General features: G+C 36.0%; 1 non-coding gene across 1 annotated transcript; it reads right to left on the bottom strand.

The window, feature by feature from the left end:
• Positions 1–14,026: 14,026 nt before the first annotated feature.
• LOC126060081 (U6 spliceosomal RNA) lies at positions 14,027–14,133 on the bottom strand. The gene has a single exon (XR_007513543.1). It is a non-coding gene; the product is annotated as a U6 spliceosomal RNA (small nuclear RNA).
• Positions 14,134–15,930: the final 1,797 nt, after the last annotated feature.

The raw sequence follows: 15,930 nt of genomic DNA on the forward strand, positions 1-15,930 counted from the left end.
TACTTCTGAAAAATCACCCATTGAAAACCTTATGAAACACAATTATACTTTGACACATATGGGGTTGACTCACTGGAAACTGGATTGTGGAAGTTGAAAGGGGAGAGTGTGTGTTAGATCAGTGCGTAAAGGATCTGCTCCAACATCCCATTGACCACTTCACTAAGTAATACCACTAGTACATAGTGGTCTGTATAGTATGTGTATAGGGATGTAGTGCAATACCGCGTCACATAATAGGTATAAAAAGAAAATCCCAGGATTATTTAGTTTTCCAATATGTATTTTTCCTGCCTGTTTAGATTTTTATTTTTGTGTCATTGAATCTCAGAGACATCCAAAGCCAGATGAAGGTGGTCTACATAAGAACAGAAAGCGGAAAGTTAAAAACTGTGAAGACCCTTCCTATTTTTTCCAAGGCAGCTTGGTCTCTTGCCTCTTTTTCTAGTTTCAGATTTGTTCCAATTTTCTGTATTTTTTACAGTCCAGTTTGCTGTACCTATTAGTTTACCTATGGCAGGAATGACATTACAGATCCAATGTCCACAGCTATTGGTCTGATTTCATAACAGTGAATTGTAGTTTCAATTAAAAAAAAAAATGAATTTTAAATTGATGGGTTCTCCCACATTCCGTCACATTCCAAATAACACTGCTAAGTGTTGCAGGTGGAGTAAATATTGCAAAACAGCAGGAAGAGCTTTGTGTAAGAAGGTTTTCTTTTAAAAAGTAGTGGTGGGAGGTAATGTTTAGCAACACTTGTACACTGAGTGAGTAGAAAAGTTTTTACTTCAAAGAAAATTAAACAAACACATGACATCCACACACACTTAAGTGTGTGTGTGTCTGTGCTTGAGTGTGTGTGTGCACATGTGTGTAACTGGGAGGAGGGTACCTGAGGGATGGATCATGTAGATCATTTAGAAGACAAGGCATTAGAATACAAGAGAGAATAGAATGAGGAGTAAGATTACCTGGCTAGCCATTAAAAATGACATTGAGCTATAATGATTAAACATAAGCAAAATATACAGAAAAAGAAAACTTAGCAATGAAACAAGGAACATAGAGCTTCCTGATCAGGATCAGACATCATGCTAATAAAACTAAAACTTTATTTTATGACACTACAGCAGTTCCTAACCTATCCTAATATTTTATTGAAGTGAGGTGATGGTGAGGATATCAACTTTTTCATTTCAATGTAACCAAATTGCATGCAGTAAATCATAAACTTCCACATCTTAGACACACTCTCTGGTATGTGTATTTTTAACTTCCTTCTGGGCATCCGGTATCTGAAAGTCTCAGATAAAATATGTATCTAAGTGAACATACCTTCACTTTAAGCATATTCTTACTGCTGTATTTCTTCTTTTTATATTATTATGATTCAACTAAGACAGAAAATCATAATTAAATTGTCTTATCTATGAGAACCCCACATGATACTTTTATCAAATTCTCTAGATTCTACCTCAAGCATTTTTTTGTGAAAATGTCTTTCCCTCTGCATTGAGTTTGTCCCTCTTTTTGTTGAAATTCTAATCTTTACTTGCCTAGACGTGTGTAATAGCAGTTTAACCAGCTTCCTTTTTCACAGTTTCTCCCCATGTAAACACATCCATAACCGATCCCCAAAGGGCTCATTAAAAAAGGCAAATGTGATTATGTCACCCGCTTCCTTAAGAAACTTAACTGCCATTTGATATTTTATAGTGCATGAAAAGACCTTCATAATCTAATCCCAATCTTTATTTCTACCCTCGTCTTAATTTAACTCCAATCACGCTTTATAAGAAATCTTCCAATAATAAAAGACAGTTTCACATTAGTAGCACACAAAACAGAGCTATACCATATCACTTATCATTTTGTTTGTAATTATTCGCCTGACTGCCCTCTCACTAAATGGAAGAAAAAGTGTTTTATTTATCTTTGCACTAGCTACAATATGAACACTAGTAAAGCTTGTTAGCCACTTAATAATTGAGTGTTGAATTAATCGATGAATTACTCATTCACTCTTAGAGGCTGCTTGCTGCTCTTGAAACAAATGAAAGTACCACCAGGATAAGCATAATCATATTATGCTAGTTATGTCGTATTATTTACTTGATTTGAATAAATTATTCCATTGCAATTTTCTTTTTTGTTGAAGTAAGTGCATTGGCTATTACAACTTTTCCATACAAGGATATTCAACATCTATAACAATGCCTCTTCAATACTTATATAGTTTAAAGAACGAGTATGATTGTACTTTCTTAGCAAACAACAACCCAGAACTACATTGTCCAATACAATGGCCAGTAGCCACATGTTGCTATTTACATATAAATTCATTAGAATTAAATACAATTAGAAATTCAGTTTATCGGTCATATTCACTAGCACTATTTCCAGTGGTTCACTAGTCATATGTTGGGCAGTGCAGATACAGAGCCTTCTCGTCACTGTAGAAAGTTCTATCAGACGGCACTAATCTAGGAAACAGTACATAAATGTGAAATTATTTCAGTACGCTTGAGAAAACAGGAGTTTACATTTCTTATAAGCAGTGCAAGAAGTTTTATCTCTCACTCCTTCACCTTGCCACTTTTCATTTCACAACCTCTTCATGCCATTTGCCTGTCTGTACTTTCTTTATTTGTCATTATAATCATAACTGTGGTAAAAAATTAAAACATCTTTCTAGAAACAACTAAAATTTTTGCTTTTTGTGTTCTATATAATGTCATGGTAAAAACCATTTTGAGTGAATACTCCCTGACTACTGCATATGAAAGATCGTACATCAAGATCTGCAGTAAAAGAGAATTACTCTAGTTTTTAAAGGTCATGATAATTTTACATGTCACTCAGAAGACATTCTGTTAAGATTTTAAGATAAAATAATGATTCTATTGCATTTAAATGCAAAAAAGTCAGTAAACTTAAAGATTGTGGGTATCTTGGGCTACTGGGTGATTGTTTAGTTGTCTAACAATTATGGAAATTTGAGAGGTATTTCTTATAAGTCAAGCATATCACAAGGAAATATTATCATTACTCTTACTCTGTCACTTTAATTATTTAGCAATATTATTAACTTTTACACAATGAGTATCTTATTCTATCTTCTATTTAGGCCATAACCAAAAAAAAAAAAACCTGTTGCTGTCCAGTCCATTCTGACTCATAGTGACCCTATAGGTCCCAGAAGAACAGCCCCATGGGGTTTCCAGGGAGCCACAGGTGGATTTGAACTGCCGACCTTTTGGTTAGCAGTCAAAAGCGTAACCGCTGCACCACCAGGTCTTAGTATAATGAAAAAAAGCCCCAGAGAAGATCTTTTTAAGAATTATTCAAGACTGGTCTACCAATCTACTTCAGCTCCTTTTTATTTAAAGGCATGTTTGAAACAAAAAGAAGTAATAAAATGAATGTGTATCTGTGAAAGAAGGAAAATAAAATTAAATGAAATAGAAAATAAAATTTAATGAAAATGAAATGATATCAGACAGCAGTAATTTAGAGGAAAAAAAAGATAAATTAAGTCAACCATTAAGTATTTGCCTAAAATCTACTTTGTTATTGACTAAAGAGCATGCCTACTACTGCAGTGAGTTTAGCTTGAGACCAAAAGTTGCATTGCCTAAAATTTATTACTGGTATAATTCCCAGTGAATGATATCAAGTGCTATGCAACTAGAATTGAAATATTTGAAGGTGTTATATGCAACCTCTATGTTCTAGGCTTCACCAGGTTGCACCTTTAAAATCTGGTTACATATATATACATATAAATATATATATAATCTGTTTTTTTTTTTATAAGATCTGTTTTAGTCATCTAGTGCTGCTATAACAGAGATACCACAGGTGGATGGCTTTAACAAAGAGAAGTTTATTTTCTCACAGTCAAGTAGGCTACAAGTCCAAATTCAGGGTGTCAGTTCCTTCCCCTTCTCTCTCTGTCGGCTCTGGAGGAAGGTCCTTGCTATCAGCCTTCTTTTGATCTGGGAGCATCTCAGTGCAGGAACCTCGGGTCCAAAGGATGCGCTCTGCTTCCACGACTGCTTTCTTGGTGGCATGAGTTCCCAACTCTCTGCTTGCTTCCCTTTCCTTTTATCTCATGAGAGATAAAAGGTGGTGCAGGCCACGCCCCAGGGAAACTCCCTTTACATTGGATCCAGAATGTGACCTGGTAAGGGTGTTACAATTCCACCCTAATCCTCTTAACATAAAATTTCAGTCACACAATGGAGGACAAGCACAGAATACTGGGAATTGTGGCCTAGCCAAGTTGACACATATTTTGGGGGGACACAATTCAACCCATGACAATATCCAAATTATTGGGACAGAAACTACAATTCAGTACAATTTCAGAAAGTCAAGATTTTTACCAACTTCATTTACATTCATGGTTTCTCAACAATAAACACAAATGTATATATACTGTTTGCCCATTGCCCTCCTTAATAAGTTACCTGTATCTACTCTTTGGTAACTCATCTGTTGCTAACTCAAACCTGGCTTCCTTTGATTTTCTGCTGCTCCTGATGAAATTTCCCCTTATTTTAGAACTGTGATTGCACTCCTAGTGATGGCAGTTGATTGTTCCCTTCGGGCTTCAATGCTATTTTTTATCTGATGCCTTTCTTTTTTTAGGCTTCACAGAGTATTTTAATGCTTTAAGCCAAATACATTAATCTCAGATGATGAACTGTAACAGGCAGTGGGAGATATATCTTTGAAGCAAGTTGTTGCAGCTTTCCTCTTTGGTAAAGTACAAAAAGCAAGAGTTCCTTTCAGAAGGCACTTACCGAGTGCCTATTACGTTCAGGAAACCAACTTCTAATTCTCAAAGCTTATGTTCAAATATGTGACCATCCACACTGCAGGCTTCTTAGGTGGATATTATAATAATTGTGCCATGTCAGAGTCATTGATATTTGATACCATTCTTAGTCACAACATAGACTTCAATAACTGCTACCAAAAGTGTTTATTCTTAAATCCTACGAGCCCAAACTCAACTTGAAAGCCCTTTACCAGCCTTCTTAGCAAGTTCAAGGCATGGTACCAAGGTGCAAGTGCCAACTCACTCCTTACCATAAGGAATTTCTTCCCTCAAGGACCAGGTCCTAATAGCCCTCTGCCTCCTACAAACCATGTTCTTTCCAGAGAACAAGTTGAAAATTTCCTTAAGTGTACAGTACCAACAACATCCACCAAAGTGGTTCCTCTCAGAATAAAATGAAGCCTCAAAATGATGTTTTATTCCTCCAGAGCTTTTCACACCTTATTCCAATATTTATCATTACGTAGAAGCAAATATAGAGCTGTGTAACTAAATCTCCTCGACAATTATGGGATTATTAAATGGGAAAAATTTTATCAAATGTCTTCTGAATTAATCTTCCTTTGAAACAGTGTTACTATGTCAGTGGTAACAGGTATATTAATAAACCTTTGAGGGCTCTGCTCTGGGCTTGCATAACCCGTCACTGTAGCCCTAGTGCTTATCATGGTAACATTTGGGTGCTCAATGCACCGCTCATTACTCACTTCTTCAGAAATGATATTGAATTACTCCAGGTCTGGTTCTTATTCCCAGTTCAGTAAAAACAACTTTTTCATTCTATTTCATTAGTTTTTTGTTTTGTTTCTCTTATCATTTCTTAAATGTAGGTGTGCCGAATTAGTCCTCATTTGTTTTCAATTTGGAAATGTTCTCTTAGTGTCTTCATCTTCCCCACAACCACATAGGAATAACTTCACAATATATGTCTTTGTATTTGAATAGCCACTGGAGTTTTACACTCCCAGTTTTGGACGACTTATAGACCTTTATCCCTCAGATATCTCTAATTCAAACTGTCTTTAAAATCTTTGTCTCTTTCTCCACTAGCTATTCACGTGGGTTTTTAAAAATGTTATTAATTTTGTTGCAAAAACTTTACAATTCAGAATTATTCTATTTGCCTTTCATTCCCTTGCTCATCATATTAAAATGGTTGGATAAACTTGCCAATTCTATGTTCTAAAAACTCTCATATTAAAAGTTCTTTTAGCCACTTATGCTACCTTAAGGGAGTCCTGGTGGAGCAGTGGTTAAGCACTTGGCTGCTAACTGAAGGGTCAGCGGCTGGAACCCACCAGCTGCCCTGCAGGAGAAAGGTGTGGAAGTTTGCTTTCATGAAGATTACAGCCTTGGAGACTCTAGGGACAATTCTGCTCTGTCCTACAAGTTCTCTATGAATCAGAAATGACTACAACAGTATGATACTCAACATACGTAGTGGTATTTTAAAGTCGAGATATTATAATTTACTTTAGATTTATTGTAATAAAAGAGATATAGCATTTGCAAAACTTGAAAACAACATATGTGAATGATTAGAAAACTCAGAAATAAATTTATGTGCATAGGGGAACTATTTCAGAAAGATGCTATTTTAATTAAACAAGGGAATTTCTTAAACAAATGTTTTTGGCAAAATTGACTGGGTCACTACTGCACAATCCACAACATATACAAATTAAATTTTACGTATATTGATTACTTGAATGTTAAATATAAAATATTGGAAGAGAATTTGGCTGAAGAGCAGTATAATATTCCAGTGCAGATTTTCCTAAACAAGAAAGTAAACCCAGAAGCCATAAAATAAGTACTTAAGTATTTGACTCCACCACCTAACAACAAAAGGTAGTTGACTATAAAAAAATTTGAGGGGAATATATAACATAAACAAAGTTAAAAGACAAACTGTGGCTTGGATAAATACCCACTGCCGTCGAGTCGAGATTTTGAATTATAGTAGTAAAAAAAAAAAAAAAAAAATAGTACTATATATATATTTTTATATGACAGAGTAGAACTGCCCCATGGGATTTCCTAGGCTGTAACCTTTATGGGGAATCCCTGGTGGAATAGTGATCAAGAGCTACAGCTGCTAAACAAAAGGTTGGCAGTTCGAATCTAAGAGGTGGTCCTTGGAAACCCTATGGGGCAGTTTTACTCTGTCCTGTAGGGTCACTATAAGTTGGAATCGACTCTACAGCAACGAGTTTGTTTGCCTTTTCTTAAAAAATCTTTATGGGAGCAGATTGCCATGTCTTTTCTCCTTTGGAAACTGAAGGTGGGTTCACACTGCCAACATTTTGGTTAGCAGCTGAGTGCTTAATCATTGCATCATCAGGGCTCCTTAGAAAAAGGGTTATCTGTTGCCATCGAGTTGGTTCCAACTCATAGCAATCCTACAGGACAGAGCAGAACTGCCCCATAGGGTTTCTAAGGAACACCTGATGGATTTGATCTGTTGACCTTTTGGTTAGCAGCCCTTTCTTTTAACCACTATGCCACCAGGGTTTCCAGAAAAAGGTTTAGTATCCTAATATTGAGGGACACACACACACACACACAGGACAACCATTAAAAATAGCAATTTATGGAAGAAAACTGTATTAAATTTGAGCTGTATTCTAGATATTTTACTCAGTGCAACTTTTCCTAATTACTTAATCTCTTCAAATTATTTTAGTGTAGATTTGTGCAGTGTTATTAATTCATGGATCTATATTTTACATGTCCAAGAATTCTACTCTAATTCCCTTGCTTCATTTTTTTCTGTTGGGGTTTTTAAAATTACTCTTCTGTATTAATTAGCCATTTATAATTTTTATGAATTTATAATGATGATTTTAAATGAATAAATACTGTAAATTGTCTAATCTGTTTTATAAAGTTAAATGCATTAAAGTTAATTAATGTTTATTATTTATTTTGTGAGGTATCTTTCATGAAATTCAAAGTCATCATTTGATTTAGAGTTAAGGTTTATAGATTCCCTTTTTATGACTTTGTTGTTGTTGTCTTTCTCCCCTTGGGCTTTTTTACTCCATTAGCAAACCTGCTTTCATATCCATTCCATATTATTTTTCACCATGTTGATTTTAATGCAGACAATATTTTGTTTGTGCTTAAAACTAATTGTGAAGGATAAAACTTTTTTCCTAATACATAAAGTTCAAACATCTTTGGAACAGGTTTCTAAAGTTTTACACAGACTAGAGAATACTGTAGCAAATAGCACTATATAGGAAGAATATGATTGTTGGAAACATGCTAATAAATCATGTGTGCTGGAGCAAATAACCCAGCTAGGGGTTAACAAGGAATTTTATATTTACTGGAGTTTTATAGACATTTTTGATAAAATGATGATAACCCAGTGCCCTCGAGTCGATTCCGAAAATGATGATAGCTATGTCGATATTCGGAAAACCTGGTGGCATAGTGGTTAAGAGAAAGGGCTGCTAACCAAAAGGTTGGCAGTTCAGGTCCACCAGGTGCTCCTTGGAAACTCTGTGGAATCGATTCTATGGCAACAGGTTGTTGATATTCTGGAGTCCTGGTGAGCATGGCTGCTAACTGAAAGATTGGTGGTCTGAACCCACCAGCTTCTCCTCAGGAGAAAAATATGGCAGTCTGCTTCTGTTAAGACTTACAGCCTTGGAAACCCTATGGGGCAGTTCTACTCTGTCCTATAGGGTCGCTATGAGTCTGAGTGGACTTGACAGAAGTGGGTTTGGGTCTTTTTTGGTATGTCCATATTCTAGTAAAATGCACATTCTTCACCTGAAGATATAAAATTTGTATTAAATTTAAAGGGGTTCATAGATCACCTGAAACATATTCCTAGATCTTGTTGAAAATACGGGATCCCAGGTTAACAGTGGTATAGTTGTTGTTTCATGCCCCTTCTTCCACATACTCTTTTATACTTATTTATTGAGTTATAATTTTTTTTTAATGTACACAGAATAAAGGGTACATATTTTTAAGCATGCAGTTTGGAGAGTTTTGACAAAAGTATTATTACTATTAACTCTAGACTACATATGAACAAGAATTTATTTTTAAATATTTGTTTTAGAGAAGCAATATGTCTCCCTTATCTGCATGCCCTACCTCTTTGAATTACCTAAAGGGTGACTTTACTTATTCATAATGTGAATGATTAAATAATCATACCAATGGTAATATTTTAATGAATGCATATGTATATACTAGTTATTTTGTACACAGAAGAAAAAATTGGGACTTTAAAGTATAAAAATGACAAGTTTATATTTTTTACACTATTAATGTAGTAACTACTACTTCTATTCCCTTCATCTTTGACTTTACCTTAACTTGACTTAGACTTCTTATAGCCAAGAAAACTCTATAAGGCAGTACTTCTCTGTCACATGGGATTGCTATGAGTCAGAATTGACTCAACAGCACCCATCAACAACAAATCACCAAGAGTAAAGGCCAGGAATGCTAACTCAATCACTGCTAGCCCACTATAGTATTTTCATCACTATCCCAACCCCTGTAGCAAATTGACCTCAGCAGTCTAAAACACACAGATCCTAGATCCTATACCTGCTGACAAAAGCAGACAAAATAAGATCACAAATTACTTATAGGGCACAGTAGTTTGAGGAATGAAAACTGGGCCAAACAAAAGATTGTTCTTGCTAAATATTTGACATGCAGACACCCTGGTCATGTATGTATAGATGAACCAATATTTCACTATGTGGGAAGAAATAACTGGGTCTTGAAAATCAAGGTATACACAAGTTAGTTATTTGAAAGGCCAAATAATTCAAAATAAAAATCTAGCTACCAAAATATATCTAAGTAATCATTCCCAACAAGATGTCTAGGGAAATTGGACTTAAATGTAGGAATTGAGCTAGACCAGAGATATGTATCCATATCCAGCTAAAACAAATATTATTCAAAATTATGTACCAACCACTAATGCCAAAGATGAAGAAATCAAAGATTTTTACCAACTTCTGTATTCTGAAACTGATCGAAAATGTAATCAAAATAAAAATTACTGGTGACTGGAATATGAAAGATGGAAACAAAGAAGAAGGATCAGTAGTCGGAAAATCTGGCCTTGGTGATAGAAAAAAATGCCAGAGATCACAGATAGAATTTTACAAAACCAACGAATTTACCATTGGAAATACTTTTTTTCTACAACATAGATGGTGGCTCTACACATGAACTTCTCTGGATAGAATACGCAGGAATCAAATAGATTACGTCTGTGGAAAGAGATGATGGAGAAGCTCAATATCATCAGTCAGAACAAGGCCAGGGGCCAACAGCAGAAGAGACCATCAATTGTTCATATGTAAGTTCATATTGAAGCTAAAGAAAATTAAAACAAGTCCACGAGAACCAAAGTACAACGTTAAGTAAATCCCACCTGAATTTAGAGAACATCTCAAGGATAGATTTCACACACTGAGTAGCTAAATTGAATGAAAGAAATGATGCAGTTAAAGAGCTGGACAGAAGTTTTCAAATGGCCGCTTGAGAAGACAAAGTGAAGTATTTTAATGAAATGTGCAAAGACCGGGAGATAGAAAATGAAAAAGGAAGAACACAGTTGGCATTTATCAAGCTAAAAAAACTGAAGAAAAAATTCAAGCCTCGAATTGCAATACTGAAGGATTCTAAGAACAAGATATTGAACAATGCAGGAAGCATCAAGGGAAGATGGAAGAAATACACCGAGTCACTGTACCAAAAAGAATTGATCAACATTGAACCATTTCAGGAGTTAGCATTTGATCAAGAACCAACAGTACTGAAGGAAGAAGTCCAAGCTGCGATGATGGCATTGACAACAAACAAGGCTCCAGAGAAAGGTAATCCAATGGACTGCAGAAATTATCAAACAATACCATTAATATCAGATGCAAGTAAAATAATTCTGAAGATAATCAAAAAAACTGATGTAGCAGTACATTGACAGGGGTTTCCAGAAATTCAAGCCGGATTCAGAGGAGGCCGTGAAATGAGCGATATCATTGCTGATGTCAGATGGATCTTGGATAAAAGCAGAGAATACCAGGAAGATGTTTATCTATGATTTATTGACTGCAGAGGCATTTGACTGTGTGGATCACAACGAATTATAGATAACATTTCGAAGAATGGAAACTCCAGAAATTGTGCCCATGCGGAAACTGTACATAGACCAAGAGGCAGTTGTTCATACAGAACAAAGGGATACTGCATGGTTTAAAATTAGGAAAGGTGTTTGTCAGGATTGTATTCTTTTACCATACTTATTCAATCTGTATTGTAAGCAAATAATCCGAGAAGCTGGACTATATGAAGAAGAACGTGGCATCAGGATTAGAGGAAGACTCATTAACAAACTGTGATATGCAGATGACACAACCTTGCTTGCTGAAAGTGAAAAGGACTTGAAGCACTAACTGATGATCAAAGACTACAACTCTTGGCATGAATTACATTTCAACGGAAAGGAAACAGAAATTATCACATCTGGACCAATAAGCAACATCATGATAAATGGAGAAGATATGGAAGTTGTCAAGATTTTTATTTTACTTGGATCCACAATCAAAGAACATAGAAGCAGCAATCAAGAAATCAAAAAACGTATTGCATTGGTCAAATCTGCTGCAAAAGACCTCTTTAAAGTGTTAAAAAGCAAAGGTATCACCTAGAGGACTAAGGTGTTCCTGACCCAAGCCATGCATGCTTTATATGCATGCGAAACCTGGACAATGAATACAGAAGACCAAAGAAGAATTGATGCATTTGAATTACAGTGTTGGCAAAGAATATTAAATATACCATGGACTTCAACAAGAATGAACAAATGTGTCTTGGGAATAGTACAGCCAGAAAGCTCCTTAGAAGCAAGGGTGGTGAGACTTCATCTCATATACTTTGGACATGTTATTGGAAGGGACCAGTCCCTGGAAAAGGGCATCATGCTTGGTAAATTATACAGTTAGTGAAAAAGAGGAAGACCTTCAATGAGGTAGATTGACACAGTGGCTACAACAATGGGATCAAACATGGCAACGATTGTGAGGATGGCACAGGACCAGTAAGTGTTCTGATGTACAGAGGGTTGCTATGTATGAGTCGGAGCTGACTTGATGGATTGTAACAACATGTTGTAGTAAGTGAGTAGAACAAAGAGGAAGCAACTTAACTGGTCAAAATGGGCTACATATATGTATATGTATATATGTGTATGTGTATATATATATATATATAAAATACAGAAACTTAAGAACACTTTTCCAGAGATCATTAAGGCCAAAGAGATTGAGCACAGTTTTCCAAACATATAAAGAGATTAAAAATACCAATCTACTCTAATCAATTTTCTATCTAATCTAACAAATTTTATGTTTTCCCAGGATTCTATCTTTGAAAACTTGCTCATTAGTAATATCGGTACCCAAACACTCTACATGATGATTTTGAAGGATATTTAATTTAAAAAGTTGTGTGAACATGTTTTCTGTACGTGCTGTCCTTCATATCATTTCAAATATTTAATTAGATCCACTTGTGTTTCCTTGACTAAGGAATATTCTAGACTGGAAATAAAAGCAGACTGAAGGTATGATTCTTCTTGTCTTTGACAAGTCAATTTTAGATATTTTGTGGGGGAGAATGGGTTGCATGATATTTTGGAAGGTAAGGAGAATGGAGTAGATACCCTTCTTTCAAATTGGAGACAGGAGAAAGAACTTCGGGTTCTGAAGGCAGCAGAAAAACACATTGTGGTCTACTGCAGAGATTAGACAAGATGTTAAGACTTCTGGAGGGGTAGCAGAATGTTTTCTTAATAGATTTTATTATGCCAATTGACTTAGATGTCCCCTGAAACCATGGTCCCCAAACCCCTGCCCCTGCTACACTAGCCTTCGGAGCATTCAGCTTATTCAGGAAACTTTTTTGCTTTTGGTTTAGTCCAATTGTGCTGATCTCCCCTGTATTGTGTGCTGTCTTTCCCTTCACCTAAAGTAGTTCTTTTCTACTATCTAAGTGGTGCATACCCCTTTCCCACCCTCCCTCCCTCCCTCCCCCCTCTCGTAACCACAAAAGAATGTTTTCTTCTCAGTTTAAACTATTTCTCAAGTTCTTATAATAGTGGTCTTATACAATATTTGTCCTTTTGCAACTGGCTAATTTCACTCAGCATAATGCCTTCCAGGTTCCTCCATGTTATGGAATGTTTCACAGATTCCTCACTGTTCTTTATCGATGCGTAGTATTCCATTGTGTGGATATACCATAATTTATTTATCCATTCATCCCTTGATGGGCACTTTGGTTGCTTCCATGTTTTTGATATTGTAAACAGTGCTGCAATAAACATGGGTGTGCATATATCTGTTTGTGTAAAGGCTCTTATTTCTCTAGGGTATGTTCCAAGGAGTGGGATTGCCGGATCGTATGGTAGTTCTATTTCTAGCTTTTTAAGGAAGTGCCAAAAAGATTTCCAAAGTGATTGTACCATTTGACATTCCCACCAGCAGTATAGAAGTGTTCCAATCTCTCCACAGTCTCTCCAACATTTATTATTTTGTGTTTTTCGGATTAATGCCAGCATTGTTGGAGTGAGATGAAATCTCATTGTAGTTTTGATCTGCATTTCTTTAATGGCTAATGATTGTGAACATTTCCTCATATATCTGTTGGCTACCTGAATGTCTTCTTTGGTGAAGTGTCTGTTCATATCTTTTGCCCATTTTTAAATTGGCTTATTTGCCTTTTTGCAGTTGAGTTTTTGCAGTAGCATGTGGATTTTAGAGATCAGGCGCTGATTGGAAATGTCATAGCTAAAAACTTTTTTCCCAGTCTGTAGGTAGTCTTCTTACTCTTTTGGTGAAGTCTTTGGATGAGCATAGGTGTCTGATTTTTAGGAGCTCCCAGTTATCTAGTTTTTCTTCTACATTCTTTATAATGTTTTGTATACTGTTTATGCCATGTATTAGGGCTCCTAACGTTGTCCCTATTTTTTCTTCCATGATCTTTATCATTTTAGGTTTTATATTTAGGTCTTTGATCCATTTTGAGTTCTTTTTTGCACATGGAGTGAGGTAAGAGTCTTGTTTCATTTTTTTACAGATGGATATCCTGTTATGCCAGCACTATTTGTTAAAAAGACTGTCTTTTCCCCAAAATATGGAACACTTCACGAATTTGCATGTCATCCTTGTGCAGGGGCTGTGCTAATCTTCTCTGTATCATTCCAATTTTAGTATATGTGCTGCCAAAGCAAGCACTATACAAAATTATTTTAATTTAGATATGTTCTTGAGTTACTTTCTTTGTCAGAGAGTGAAAGTGCAGGTTAATATTAGATTATATAGTGTCTCTATTTTGATCTCACTTAGAGATTCTTATTTTGGAATAAAGCTGTACAGAATATCTCATAGATTTGTTCAGATTTGGGCATTGTTGCGGTAATTTTTATGTGTTGGATTTCTAAAACTCATAGGTTGTTGGTAGAAAAGATCCTTTTACAAATCTACACTTAAGTCAGTCAATGAAAAGTTTAGACAAATTTTAACTTTCAGTGGTATATAAGAGCCCCCCAAACCCAGGCAATCAAGGTGCTTAACATGAGAAAGACTTCTGCCTAAGAGACTATACTAAACTCCATTTTTTTGTTTACTGCCAACTTCAGGAACCGGGTATTCTCAGAAATCATATAATACACACTATTCCAGGAAACGTCTGTTAAACTTTCAGCTGCTTGTTCTATTTTTCAACCAATCAAAAGTTAGGAACAATTTGTTTTAGAATGCGTATGGTTTCTCCAGTATTTGCTTAGCATATTAATAGTTTTCACAGTAACTGTTTAACATGTAGTCAATCAGAAAATTATTACTGCAAGAACTAATTAATGTGTAGCCAATCAAGAAGATTGTGCTGCCAGTTCCTCACTTCACTATGTAAATACATCTGTACATCTTAAGGAGCCTGGTGGTGAAGTGGTTAAAAACTCAGCTGCTAACCAAAATATCAGCAGTTCTAATCCACCAACTACTCCTTGGCAACCCTACAGGGGGCAGTTCTACTCTGTCCTATAGGGTCACTGTGAGTCAGAATCAACTCATGGAAATGGGTACATCTTGAGCTTTTGGAGAACTTATTTTCAATTTGTGGACTGAGCTTCTCCCCAGTTCAAATTGTGGTTGTTCCTTCAATAAAACTCTTTGCTTTAATTCTAATGGAGACTCCAGTCTTGCTCTTTGACATTTGTTAGTGTCTGATATGAGGCATTTGAAGGCTCACTATCTGCAGTGGACCCTGGTCCAGCATAAGCTCTTTGAGTTCTCTGCTTCCACGGATCTGAGGGGACTGGAAATGGGTGAGTGACCTTTCAAATAGAACTCTTTGCATTTGAGTTCTTTGAGGATTATTGAAGGATCTAGTTTTGTTTTGTCCTTTCTGTTTCATTTTGTTTTGTCTGCTTTCATTTTGGTTTTGCAAGGATTTTTGCCAAATTTGCCTCCACCAGTGGCAGTAGGGAAACCCTGGTGTCATAGTGGTTAAGAACTGTGGATGCTAACCAAAAGGTAGCAGTTCAAATCCAACATGCACTCCTTGGAAACTCTATGGGGCAATTCTACTCTGTCCTGTAGGGTTGCTGTGAGTTGGAATTGACTTGAAAGCAATAGTTTAATAGCAGTAGTGTGAAGTACGGGAATTTACTGTACTAGAAATTTTTGAGTTTGTGGAATCTCAGGCTCCTTAAACCGCAAAGAAAACCAAGGTACAAAACAACAAATAAAAGATGATAGGGTGGCTGCCTGCCACAGAAGAGGTTAAAGATACACTATGACAGGATAAGCTGGGTTTTGAGGCAGGCCAGAGCATTAGGCTTCCTGCCAGCCGGAAGCAAAAGCTCACTCAATGAAGGGAACATGTTGGTTTAAACAATACAGTGTCCAAACCCAGCAGTAATCTCCATTAGGATTTTACTGAGTCTTAATTACAGTCCTAAATTTTGAACAAACTCAAACCTTCTTTGAAAATGGGAAATGCTGTGTCTAGGGGCAATGTGGAGTTCTCAT

Source organism: Elephas maximus, chromosome 16 (assembly GCF_024166365.1).
Source record: "Elephas maximus indicus isolate mEleMax1 chromosome 16, mEleMax1 primary haplotype, whole genome shotgun sequence".
In the NCBI taxonomy this organism is placed as follows: Eukaryota; Metazoa; Chordata; class Mammalia; order Proboscidea; family Elephantidae; genus Elephas; species Elephas maximus.